Source organism: Peromyscus eremicus, chromosome 16_21 (assembly GCF_949786415.1).
Source record: "Peromyscus eremicus chromosome 16_21, PerEre_H2_v1, whole genome shotgun sequence".
Classification (NCBI taxonomy): Eukaryota; Metazoa; Chordata; class Mammalia; order Rodentia; family Cricetidae; genus Peromyscus; species Peromyscus eremicus.
The window spans coordinates 52,515,843-52,529,910 of record NC_081432.1 but is presented as its reverse complement, the minus strand read 5'-3'; positions in this window follow the sequence as shown (position 1 = coordinate 52,529,910).

Genomic DNA, 14,068 nt, shown 5'->3' with positions numbered 1-14,068 from the left:
TCAGCCTAGACTAATATACCCAGCAAAACTTTCAATCATCATAGATGGAGTGAACAAGACATTCCATGACAAAGACAGATTTAAACAGTATTTATCCACAAACCCAGCCCTACAGAAAGCACTAGAAGGAAAATTCCAACCTAAGGAAGTCAGATACACCCTCAAAAATGCAGGCAATAGATAAAGCCACAGCAGTAAACCCCAATGAAGAAAAGTACACACACATCACCACCAAAAAATAACAGGAATGAACAATCACTGGACATTAATATCCCTCAATATCAATGGACTTAACTCACCTATAAAAAGACATAGGCTTACAGAATGGATACGAAAGCAGGACCCATCTTTCTGCTGCATACAAGAAACACACCTCAAATTCAAAGATAGACACTACCTAAAAATAAAAGGCTGGGAAAAGACTTTCCAATCAAACGGTCTTAAGAAACAAGCGGGTGTAGCCATCCTGATATCCAGCAAAATAGACTTCAAACTAAAATCAATCAAAAGAGATCAAGAAGGGCATTACATACTCATCACAGGAAAGATCCACCAAGATGAAGTCTCAATTCTGAACATTTATGCCCCAAACACAAGGGCACCCACATATGTAAAAGAAACATTATTAAAGCTTAAATCACATATAAAACCCCACACATTAATAGTGGGAGACCTCAACACCCCACTTTCACCACTGGACAGATCCCCCAAATCGAAACTTAACAGAGAAATAAAGGACTTAATTGATGTCATGACTCAAATGGACTTAATCGACATCTACAGAACATTCCATCCTAACAAAAAAGAATATACCTTCTTCTCAGCACCCCATGGAACCTTCTCTAAAATCGACCACATACTTGGTCACAAAACAAATCTAAACAGATACAAAACAATTGGAATAACCTCCTATGTTATATCAGACCACCATGGTCTAAAGTTGGATTTCAACAACAACAAAAATTACAGAAAACCTACAATCTCATGGAAACTGAACAATACCCACCTGAATCACCAATGGGTTAAGGAAGAAATAAAGAAAGAAATTAAAGACTTCCTAGAGATCAACGAAAATGAAGACACCACATATCCAAACCTACGGGACACTATGAAAGCAGTACTAAGAGGGAAATTCATAGCACTAAACGCCCACATAAATAAGCTGGAGAAATCTCACACTAGTGACTTAACAGCACACCTGAAAGTTCTAGAACAGGAAGAAGCAAAGTCTCCCAGGAAAAATAGATGCCAGGAAATTATCAAAGTGAGAGCTGAAATCAATAAAATAGAAACAAAGAGAACAATACAAAAAATTAATGAAACAAAGAGTTGGTTCTTTGAGAAAATCAACAAGATAGACAAGCCCTTATCCAAACTAACCAAAAGACAGAGAGAGAGCATCCAAATCAACAAAATCAGAAATGAAAAGGGGGACATAACAACAGACATTGAGGAAATCCAGAGAATCATCAGGTCATACTTCAAAAACCTCTATTCCACAAAACTGGAAAACCTAAAAGAAATGGATAATTTTCTGGATAGGTACCACATACCTAAATTAAATCAAGACCAGATAAACTATTTAAATAGTCCAATAACCCCTAACGAAATAGAAACAGTCATTAAAAGTCTCCCAACCAAAAAAAGCCCAGGACCAGATGGTTTCAGTGCAGAATTCTACCAGATCTTCAAAGAAGAGTTAATACCAATACTCTCTAAATTGTTCCATACAATAGAAACAGAAGGAACATTACCAAACTCCTTCTATGAGGCTACAATTACCCTGATTCCCAAACCAAAAAAGGATACAACAAAGAAAGAGAACTACAGACCGATCTCCCTCATGAACATTGATGCAAAAATACTCAATAAAATACTGGCAAACAGACTCCAAGAACACATCAAAACAATTATCCACCATGATCAAGTAGGATTCATTCCAGGGATGCAAGGATGGTTCAACATACGAAAGTCTGTCAATGTGATACACCATATAAACAAACTCAAAGAAAAAAACCACATGATCATCTCACTAGATGCTGAAAAGGCATTTGACAAAATCCAACACCCCTTCATGATAAAGGTCTTGGAGCGATCAGGAATACAGGGAACATACCTAAACATAATAAAGGCAATTTACAGCAAGCCAACAGCCAACATCAAATTAAATGGAGAGAAACTCAAAGCAATTCCACTAAAATCAGGAATGAGGCAAGGCTGTCCACTCTCCCCATACTTATTCAATATAGTACTTGAAGTTCTAGCCAGAGCAATAAGACAACATAAGGAGATTAAGGGGATACAAATTGGAAAGGAAGAAGTCAAGCTTTCCCTATTTGCAGATGACATGATAGTATACTTGAGCAACCCCAAAGATTCCACCAAGGAACTGATACAACTTATAAACACCTTCAGCAACATAGCAGGATACAAGATCAACTCAAAAAAATCAGTAGCCCTCCTATACACAATGGACAAAAAAGCGGAGAAGGAAATCAGAGATACATCACCCTTTACTATAGCCACAAATGACATAAAATACCTTGGGGTAACACTAACCAAGCAAGTGAAGGACCTATATGACAAGAACTTTAAGTCCCTGAAAAAAGAAATTGAAGAAGATGTCAGAAAATGGAAAGATCTCCCATGCTCATGGATAGGCAGGACTAACATAGTAAAAATGGCAATCTTACCAAAAGCAATCTACAGATTCAATGCAATCCCCATCAAAATACCAACACAATTCTTCACAGACCTGGAAAGAATAATACTCAACTTCATATGGAAAAACAAAAAACCCAGGATAGCCAAAAGAATCCTGTACAATAAAACAACCTCTGGAGGCATCACGATCCCTGACTTCAAGCTGTACTATAGAGCTACAGTAATAAAAACAGCTTGGTACTGGCATAAAAACCGACATGTGGACCAATGGAATCGAATTGAAGACCCTGACATTAATCCGCACACCTATGAACAAAGAATTTTTGACAAAGAAGCCAAAAGTGCACAATGGAAAAAAGAAAGCATCTTCAACAAATGGTGCTGGCAAAACTGGATATCAACATGTAGAAGGCTACAAATAGATCCATATCTATCACCGTGCACAAAACTTAAGTCCAAGTGGATCAAGGACCTCAACATAAACCCAGCTACTCTGAACCTGCTAGAAGAGAAAGTAGGAAGTAGTCTTGAACACATTGGCATAGGAGACCACTTTCTAAATAGAACACCAGTAGCACAGACACTGAGAGAAACAATCAATCAATGGGACCTCTTGAAACTGAGAAGCTTTTGTAGGGCAAAGGATACGGTCAACAAAGCAAAGCGACAGCCTACAGAATGGGAAAAGATATTCACCAATCCCACATCTGACAGAGGACTGATATCCAGAATATATAAGGAACTCAAGAAATTAGATATCAAAATGCCCAACAGTCCAATTAAGAAATGGGCTATAGAACTAAACAGAGAATTCTCAACAGAGGAAACTCAAATGGCTGAAAGACATTTAAGGAATTGCTCAACATCCCTAATCATCAGGGAAATGCAAATCAAAACAACTCTGAGATACCACCTTACGCCTGTCAGAATGGCTAAGATCAAAAACACTGAAGACACCTTATGCTGGAGAGGATGTGGAGCTAGGGGAACTCTCCTCCACTGCTGGTGGGAATGCAAGCTTGTACAACCACTTTGGAAATCAATATGGCGCTTTCTTAGAAAATTGGGAATCCATCTCCCCCAAGATCCAGCTATACCACTCTTGGGCATATACCCAAGGAATGCTCAACCACACCACAAGAGCACTTGTTCAGCTATGTTCATATCAGCATTGTTTGTAATAGCCAGAACATGGAAACAACCTAGATGCCCTTCAATTGAAGAATGGATAAACAAAATGTGGTACATATACACAATGGAATACTACTCAGCAGAGAAAAACAATGACATCATGAGGTTTGCAGACAAATGGATGGATCTAGAAAAAATCATCCTGAGTGAGGTATCCCAGACTCAGAAAGACACACATGGTATGTACTCACTCATAACAGGATACTAGATGTAGAACAAGGATGACTGGACTGCTACTCACATCACCAGGTAGGCTACCTGGAAACCAGGACCCCAAGAAAGACACAGGGATCGCCCAATGACAGAGAAATGGAATGAGATCTACATGAACAGCCTGGACATGAGTGGGGGTAGTGAAGGGCGAGGGTGGAGGGAAAGAGAGCTTGGGTGAGTGGGAGATCCCAGCTGGATCAACAACAGAGAGGGAGAACAAGGAATAGGAGACCATGGTAAATGAAGACCACATGAGAATAGGAAGAAACAAAGTGCTAGAGAGGCCCACAGAAATCCACAAAGATACCCCCACAACAGACTGCTGGCAATGGTCGAGAGACAGTCCGAATTGACCTACTCTGGTGATGGGATGGCCAAACACCCTAATTGTCGTGCTAGAAACCTCATCCAACTACTGAGGGATCTGGATGCAGAGATCCATGACTAGGCCCCAGGTGGATCTCTGGGAGTCCAATTAGCGAGAATGAGGAGGGTTTATATGAGCGAGAATTGTTGAGACCAAGGTCGGATAAAGCACAGAGACAAATAGCCAAACAAATGGAAACACATGAAATATGAACCAATGGCTGAGGGGTCACCAACCGGATCAGGCCCTCTGAGTGGGTGAAACAGTTGATTGGCCTGATCTGTTTGGGAGGCATCCAGGCAGTGGCACTGGGTCCTGTGCTCATTGCATGAGTCGGCTGTTTGAAACCTGGGGCCTATGCAGGGTCGCTTGGCTAGGCCTGGGAGGAGGGGACTGGACCTACCTGGACTGAGTCCACCAGGTTGATCTCAGTCTGTGGGGAAGGCTTTGCCCTGGAGGAGATTGGAATGGGGGGCGGGCTGGGGGGAAGGTGAGGGGGGCGGGAGGGGGGAGAACAAGGGAATCTGTGCCTGTATGTAGAACTTAATTGTATTGCAAAATAAAAATTTAAAAAAAAAAAACAAAAAACAAAAAAAAACAACCCCTGCCTCTGCAAAAAACCAGAAAGAGTAAAAAAAAAAAAAAAAATTAAAAAAAAGAGAGAAAAGAAAAGAAAAAAGAAAGAAAGGAAATCAGATGGCCTATTTAAAAAACAAGCTACAGATCTGAACTGAAATAAGAAATAAAAATGACTAAGAAATGTTTAAAAATTGTTTACCTTTAGCACTTAGGGAAATCTGAATCTAAACACCTCGAGATTTTATCTTACCCAAGTCAGAATGGTTAAGATCGACAAAGCAGCCTGCAACAAATACTGAAGTAGACAGGAGGAAAGGGAGATCTTGGTTCACTGTGTGTCAGAACCCAAACTGAAACAGCCACTCTGACGTCAGTGTGGAGAACTCAAAAATCTAGGTAACCCTTTCCATGGCATGTGCTCCAAGGACTTGACATCTTACTCCTGAGATACTTGCTCAGCCATGTTCACTACTGCTCTATCCACAGTAGATTAGACATGGGAACAACTTAAATGTCCTTCAGCTGATGAATAGATATTGGAAATGTGGTACATATCCACAATGGAATCCTATTCAGCTTTTCAAGAAAAATCAGATTGTGACATTTGCAAGCAAATGTACAGAACTAGAAGATACTATGTTGAGTGAGGTAGTTCAGACTCAGAAAGACAAACTGTTGCGTGTTTTCTTTCATCTGTACTGAAATCTTGGTTTATTTTTTCCTTTATTTTATTTTACATACAAACCAGTTTCCCCTCCCTCCTCTGCTCCAGTTCCCTTCCACCACCTCCCTTCTACCCCCACATCTACTCCTCCTCCCTCTCCATTCTGATGGGGTAAGGTCTCCTTTGGGAATTAAGGAAATATGGCATATCAAGTTGCAGCAGGACCAAGCTCCCTTGCCCCCAGCATCAAAGCTGAACAAGGCATCCATCCCACCATAGGGAACAGGTTCCAAAGAGCCAGCTCATGCATCAGGGATATTCCCTGCCCCCACTGCTAGGAGCCCTACAAAAGACCAAGCTACATAACTGTCTCCCAAATGCAGAGGGCCTAGGCGGGTCCCATGCTGGCTCCCTAGCTCTCTATCCAGAGTCCCGTGAGCTCCCACAAGCTCAGGTCAGTTGTCTCTGTGAGTTTTCCCATCATGATCTTGATGCCCTGCTGCTCATATAATCCCTTCCACCCTCTCTTCAAATGGACCCCCAAAGCTCAACCCAGTGCTTGGCTTTGGATCTCTTCATCTGCTTCCCTCAATACCGGATGACTGCTCTATGATGAGAATTAGGGTAGTCACCAATCTGATTACAGGGGAAGGCCAGTTCAGGCTCCCTCTCACTCTTGCTAGGAGTCTTAGGTGGGGTCATCCTTGTGGATTCCTGGGAGTTTTGCTGGCATCAGGTTTCTCCCTAACCCCTTAACATCCCCCCCCCCCCCCGCTCTACCAAGATATCTCTTTCATTACTCTCCCGCTCCCAACTCAACCATCCTGATCCCTCCATGTTCCCATTCCCTCCCCTTACTCACCCCCTCCCGCCCCCAGTTTACCCAGGACATCTCATCTATTTCATCCTCCCAGGAGAGCCATGCATCCCTCTTAGGATTCTCCTTGTTAGCTAGCTTCTCTGGGGCTGAGAATTGTAGTCTGGTTATCCTCTGTTTTACATCTAGTAAATGTGAGTGAATACATATCATGTTTGTCTCTCTGAGTCTGAGTTACCTCACTTAAGATTTTTTTTCTAGTTCCATTCATTTGCCTGCAAATTTCATGATACCATTTTTTTTTCCACTGAGTAATACTCCGTTGTATAGCTATACCACATTTTCTTTATCCATTCGTGGGTTGTGGGTCATCTAGGTTCTGGCTATTATGAATAATGGTGCTATGAATATAATTGAGTAAGTGTCCTTGTGGTATGATTGAGCATTCTTTGGATATATGCTCAAGAGTGATATTGCTGGGTCTTGAGGCAGATTGATTACCAGTTTTCTGAGGAGCCCCCACACTGATTTCCAAAGTGGCTATAGAAGCTTGTGCTCCCACCAGCAGTGGAGGAGTGCCTCCAGACTATGTCCACCCCTGCCACCCATTGGATGCTGTCCCACCAAGACCCACTCTGTCACCCAACCCCCAAGCACCTGAACATCCTCTCTGTGGCCAGCCCTTGCCTGCAACCCCAGCAGCCTACACAGGAACAGGCACAAATCAGACCAGTTGGAAAAACACAAGAATGGCTGACCTCTTAGCTGGACTGCCCCAAAGTCCACGCCCTAGCTGAACCCCAGGGCTCATTCTGTGCCCCTCTCCCTCCCATCCCAGCAATATCTCACCTGCTTGCAGGCTGCTGAGGACTCCTGTGATGAAATCTTGAGCTGTGAGTATATAACCTAGAATAACCATAGAAACCAGGAAAGGAAAAAGGTACTGTGATGGCAGAGGGCAATTCTAGGGATGTGACTAGCAGGATACACATGTGATGAGAAGGAAGGGCAAATGGAAAAATGGAGGGAGTGCTTTAATTGAGCATAGGTGGGAGATGATTACAAAAGGAGGGAGGAAGGTAAATTACACTAAGAATGTTTGAAAAACCCATAAGAAATCATCTTACTTTTTATTTAGCCAAAATTACATATAAGTAAAAATACATATAGCCACAATATTAGTAGGTTAACTTAGCACAAATATATTCACACACACACACACACACACACACACACACACACACACACACACAAATGAAGTTACACTATTTGTCTGACAAATACTTCCCCTTGACCAGAGCCATTATTTATCTAACAAAAAGCCTAATACCAGACACGTGAAACCTTTCAAGTTGTTGGTTAGGGGAGTCCAAGAGATTTCCGAAAGAGTATAAGCTATTGCTATTGTCATTTGTTGCCTCCCAAAGGTTGAAGCTAAGTGCCTATTGATGAAGACACCATCATTTCAGATACAAGACTCAGAGGACCCGAGACAGATCTGAATTGAAACCCTTCTCCCTAAGACCGAGCCTTCATTGTACCAGAAGGTGCTGTGCAAGCTTCCAAGGGATGGAAGCAACCAATAATCATATCTAGTTGTGAAAGTGAACCACAACACTGACCACCATAGCAAGATAGCCTAAGAGTGCAGTAGTGGCACTCACATCTTGGTGCTAACCAACATCTATCAAATTGGATTTAAGGCTAGTTTAATAAGAAGGAAATAACCGGGTGGTGGTGGTGCATGCCTTTAATCCCAGCACTCGGGAGGCAGAGGCAGGCGGATCTCTGTGAGTTCAAGGTCAGCCTGGTCTACAGAGTGAGTCCCAGGAAAGACGCAAAGCTACACAGAGAAACCCTGTCTTGAAAAAAAAAAAAAGAAGAAGGAAATAATGTCTGGTACTGGAAACCTAGTCAACTTCCTAAGTTAATGAGGAGTGAAGAACTAGTGAGGTCATGGATCTCAGAAGAGTATCTATTACTACTACTTTAGTAAACCACCATAATTTCAACTGCTTTCTAAACACTTGTCCTTTAACCCATAGTTTAAGGTTAGCTCTTGCCCCTCATCAAACAAACTTCTTTTTGCAACAGATAAGAATGGTTACAAATACACAAAAATATATATGTACAAATAAACAAAATACAGAGAACAACTGATAGTGGGGAGCCCAGCTCCAATTGATACATCTACAATATAATTCCTAGACCTAATTCTCGGGGAACATCATAGAAGTGGAGTTCAGAAAGATTTTAAGAGTCAGAAGATCAGGAAATTTGCCGTAAGATTGTGTGTCATAGAAATGACAGGGAAGCTTCACCCATGATACCTCAACAATATGGCTGCCTGTGCCAGACTTGAACAAGCACAACACCAGCAGACATACTAACATGGGAGGGGGAAATCTCACAAGGTCCACCCCTAAACAAAGAAATATAGGCAACCAAATATGAGTCTTCTCCAAGGATGAGCCTCCTAATTGCTTACCCAATAACAATTTGTCAGCCTTGAAATTACACACATATAAGTAATACCAAGTGGCCTGACTTAGCTGACCAAGTTGTATTCATATATTTATGATCTCTCTCTCTCTCTCTCTCTCTCTCTCTCTCTCTCTCTCTCTCTCTCTCTCTCTCTCTCTCTCTCTCTCCCTCTCCCTCTCTCCCCTTTCTGTATGTAACAACAACAAGAAGCCATGGATTTGAGAGGGAGCAAAGTCAAGGTGGTAAGGTTATGAGAGGGTTTGGAGAGAAGAAAGGGAACAGAGACATAATGTAATTATATCTTAATTAAAAGTATTCATGTGACTACTCTCCAGGATGAGTATTTTGTATATATTATCTTCTGACCCTCATAGAGCTGGAAACAGAAGGCGATAGAAAGCAGAGCTCTGCTGTGCAGACTTTTCTGTCCTCATATATGAGAAGGGAGCACATTCTTCTACCTCCAATTCCTTCTACTTGAATTGCTTACTTCTGTGTTTTAACACTTTCTTGCAGGCATACATGCTGATTTCTCTGCAAAGTAAGAAAATCAAGAGGACATAAACTGCACCTTGTTTTGCTTCTATGTCCATATCCAACTACATGTTTACTGTTTGATATATGGGTCAAATCAAAATTATTCAAAAAAAATTCCTGAGTATGTACTTACCACAGATCAATTAAGAGTACAGTTCTCATCAACATCTGCCTACCTCACTCTATGGTGTTCATAACTCATAAGCAACTGTGTTTTGTTTTTAGAGGCCTTTTTTTTCTCACATTAGAAAATATTACTTTTGCATTAATTAGTGAATGGCATAGTGGTAGAGCCTCATATCATAGGGTAAACATTCATTGACAGAGACAGAGATCTTCCATCATTTCTCAAAATTCCCACTATGTATTGACCTATTCATAGTTCCTTTACTCACAGCATTCAATGATTTCCAGCTCCTTGTGTGTCATGATCATTTCCTGAGTGTTAAGAGAAATTTTTTAAACTGAATTCTAATGATTTCTTATTTATAATAATAATTACCACAATATGAGTAGGTTAATTTAGCACAAATATTGGCCTACTGTTACTTTGGTCACAAGTTTGACATAGATGCCACCATGCTAAACATTATCAATTATGTTGATAAGGATATATCCTTTCAGAAACTGTAGATAAGAAGTGATTTCCTTGAGTTCTCCAGACTTTGGTAAAAATCTAGATTCTTTGACTAACTCTCCCTTTTACAAGTCCAATTAAATATCTTACCCATGAGTCTCCTTTTGTAAGTTACATCTCCTCTAAGCCAGAAAACACTTTCTGCCCTTTACCCACTCCCATGATTATATTGGATTGATTTAGAAAAATCTCAAACTCATCTTTATTTCAAGCTTGTAATATTACATTGTCCTTCCTATTACACACATTTCTTGCTACAATGTTTCATAAAGAGAATCTTATCTAAAAGGAGAAATCAGAAGCATGAGCACTATAAAAATACAGTTTAGACAAGAATAGATAACACAGAGAGACTGGATAATAAAAGATGATTTAACAGGGCTTATTTTCAATGATAGAGGAAAACTATATGGATATTGCAGCTCCATAGAGCCAGTGAGAACAGGGAAGACATGACTGATCCTTAGCTGAATGGGCAGGGGAAGTAAGCAGTCGCTGGGATGTCCATACAGAAGTTTGCCTGCTAGACACTGTGGCCTTTTAGAACATTGAAGTAGTCCAATTGGATGACTCAACAGGGAATAGCCAGACTGTCATCTATATATCCTCTTCAGTTACTTGCCAGTAAAATTCCAATTATTTTCTCTCATCCCATTGGCTGACTCCAGCTGACAGTGGTCAGCAACAGAGCCCATTTATATCAGTATGCCTAGTGTTTGTGGAAAGGGCAGGAGGGATAGCATTGGGAAGTAGATCTGAAGTAGAAAATTGGGAAAATCTAGTATGAATAATAGCTAGGTTATTGTCTTGGATACACAATCTGAAAAATTGAAAATACCCAGTTTCAAGTAAGATTTATATATAAGTAAGCTATATAAGAATTTATTTTGGCACAAATGGCCATATTCAAATGACCAGGTTCTGGTTCTCAGGGGGATAAAGATGTACATGATCATAGTGAAGCTTCTGGTATTAAGTAGAAATAAACACAGAATTACAGTTTTCTTTGATAGCATTTTGGTGGAGGGTGTTAGGACCCATACGTGGATTTTTAAGGAACATCTGTGTTTATGTATTTATTTAGCCAACATGTTCTTATTGAGTTCCTAGAGAGTACCAGCTATATACAAATTATTTGACTTCATAATTAAATAATGGACTGCATCTGTTTCTATCCTCTCTTAATTGAAAAAAAAAACCACTCTGACATATAATTTCTATAGAACAGAGGAAATACGTTCCGTCAATTCCACCTGGACTCTTTCTTTCACCCAGGCTCATGTTCTTGCTATTTATTTTTATTAATGCATATTCAGTGTAGAGAAAAATGGGTTTCATTACCGCATTTTCATGCATGCTTATTTTGATTATATTCATTTCCCACAATTACCTTTCTTCTCTGCCCACCTTCTCTTTCCAGATGCCTTGTTTATCCTAAATACTCTTCTTCTATTTTCATGTCTTAGTTTCTTTTTATTAATGTAGATTTGACATCTGAGAGGAAGTATGCAATATCTATCTTCCCAAGTCTGGTTTGATTCGATTAACATGAAGCCTCCCTGTAACAAGAATTGTTAGAAGGTCTTATTAATAAAAACAAACCTGGAGCCAGGTATTGGGGTCAACGCTGGAAGATCAGAGAAGCAGAACAAGCCACAGCCATCTCACCTTACCAGTTCTTCAGCTGATCCTGTTTCCTCAGACTGGAAGCCTCTGTGTCCTCATCCGAATGGATCTCAGCTGAACTGATGCTCAAAAGCCTAAAAGCTTAACCAGGCTCTAGTTCCTCGCCCTCATGCCTTAAATACCTTTCTGCTTCTGCCATCACTTCCTGGGTTTAAAGGCTCTTATTACCATGCCTAGCTGTTTCCAGTGTGGCTTTGAACTCACAGAGATCCAGATGGATCTCTGCCTCTGGAATGCTAGGATTAAAGGTGTGTAATACCATTTTTCTGGCCTCTATATCTAGTGGTTGTTCTGTTCTCTGACCCCAGATAAGTTTATTAGGGTCACCTCCCATTCCATCCAGTGAGCTCCTGTTCTTACCATATTAGACATGAGCTCTGTCTTCCACACATGGCTCTCCAGGATGCATTCACACAGGCAGGGGAACCCTTTCCACAGGGACATTTTCTGTGTAAACCAGGAAGATGCTGGGCAACTGAAAATAGAATCCAGTCAGATAATGACATGTGTGTTTTCTTTTTGTTTTATTTATTCCTCTCTCTGAATGAGTATGAGAGAATGAGAAGTTCCAGATCAACGCCATCAAGTGAACTTTCCCATTAAAATCCAGTTCTAAGTAAAACTTTAAATGGAGAAACAACCTCTGTTGTTCAGTCCTTTTTTATCCCATGGATTTGCATATTTCTACTAGATCATACATGATATACCATTCCTTCATCCTGCTCTCCTTTCCTTCCTTCTTTCATCAGTCTAACTACAGGTTTACTTTTCTTCTTATCCTAGTGTATGTACCACATAAGCATTCTTAATGGGTCAAAGTCAAGCGTTTCTACCAATGCAGATGAGTGGAACAATTGGGATTGTGCAGACCCATGTTAGGACTCTAAAATGGTCATGATGTGCTAGAAGGAAGAACATGAATTTTATGATCCCAAGAAATGTAAAGAAAGTTATTTCTACATCTTGATATATTCCTCCCCAAGGGAGCCCTTGTTACTCATTAGATTGTCTTGCAGCCAAACTGGGAATGATCTTCCAGAGTTGACCTCTGCTGAAGACTTGACCATTACAGGTTAAAGATTGTTTTGGCTTCAGAAACTTACTCCTATTACATTATCCCCATGGTCCATGCTATGCTAACCTTTAGGAGGGGCTGCCCCTGAGGACATGGTAAATGGAAGGCAAAGACACACCTTGCAAGTCCTCACTATGCCTTTGGGAAGTAGAACTCTCTCAGCTCATTTAATGCTTGAAGAATAAAAAGTCTTGGTTTGACTGTAATCTTACAGAGCCTTAAATGGGTGATGTCTTCTTCAGCCTTGGTGATCTGCTAAAAAATTTCATTTCCAACTATCACCAAATGCAATCTATGAGGAAAATGTATGGCCAACCTCATTTCCAATGCTTGGATGAGAAATTTTGATTCCAAGATCGGTGACCTGAGTGGTACTTAGCACCAAGCCTTGTAAACAGGAGCTTGTTCCTTGCACATGCAGATGTAGTGACTAAAACATTACGATAAGGAAGTGGAGGATTCGCATAGTGACCATCAACTGTCAGGACTTCTGTGTGTCAGCCTCAGTATGAACCGCAGTCTCTGCTTTGATGATGCCTCCTGTGTGTTTCAAGGAATTTATACAGGTAAATTCTCTGTCTTTGGGCAGTTCTGATGCTCGCCTTACTTAGATATAGGAAAATGAATTATATGCAAATATAAAAATGCATATGAAAGTCATAGAATGTTTCTGGGCTCTTTGCCTCCATCTCAGAATTACAATCAGGAAAAGATAGGGACACAAACAAGCTGGTTAGAATGTTCCAGCTTCCGATGGAACTCCTGCCATGCAGGTACTCTGAATCCTATTTTTACCTCAGACATATACTTGCTATGCTTTCTTTTCAGGTATTTTGAGATTCATTGAATCTCATTTGAAATGGGCCATGGAAATATGAGGCTAATGCTCTAAGTTTCAAACTTATGACTTGCCACTTAAAGAGAGACTTCAAACTGAAGAACCCTAACCCTAACCCTTGTAGAACTTCAGTATTATGAGTATATAAAGATGCTGGTATCTTGCTTTCCTTTCTATAATTTTATATATAGCATATGGATACAACATATATAATTCATGTAACAGGACTGTATATATAGCCCGTATAACACATATGAGCATAAGGCACAAAAAAGTACATGTGTGCTTTAAAATGGGACATACCATATAAAAATCC